The following is a 307-nucleotide window of genomic DNA, read 5'->3' as shown; positions in this document are numbered from 1 at the left end:
TTTAAAGTATTTTTTATTTATATAAAATATTTAAAATATTTATTATTTTAATAATTAATAATATATAGTATTTTTAAATTGATTTCAAGAATATATGTTAAGAGTAAAGTTAAACACGCTGTTTAGATGTGTTCAAGTGTGTCTGGAGAAAAAATTTTATTTTTTATTAAAATATGGTTGGACATAAAAGACACTTGTATCGAGCGAGTATTGATAAGTGTCGTGTTTAAAATATGTCTGATATGCGGAAGAACAAATAAAAATAGTGTTCGTGTTTTATAGATTATAGAGAATAGAAATGGATAAA

This window comes from Arachis duranensis, chromosome 4 (assembly GCF_000817695.3).
Source record: "Arachis duranensis cultivar V14167 chromosome 4, aradu.V14167.gnm2.J7QH, whole genome shotgun sequence".
NCBI classification, from domain to species: domain Eukaryota; kingdom Viridiplantae; phylum Streptophyta; class Magnoliopsida; order Fabales; family Fabaceae; genus Arachis; species Arachis duranensis.
Note: the sequence above shows the minus strand (reverse complement) of the source record.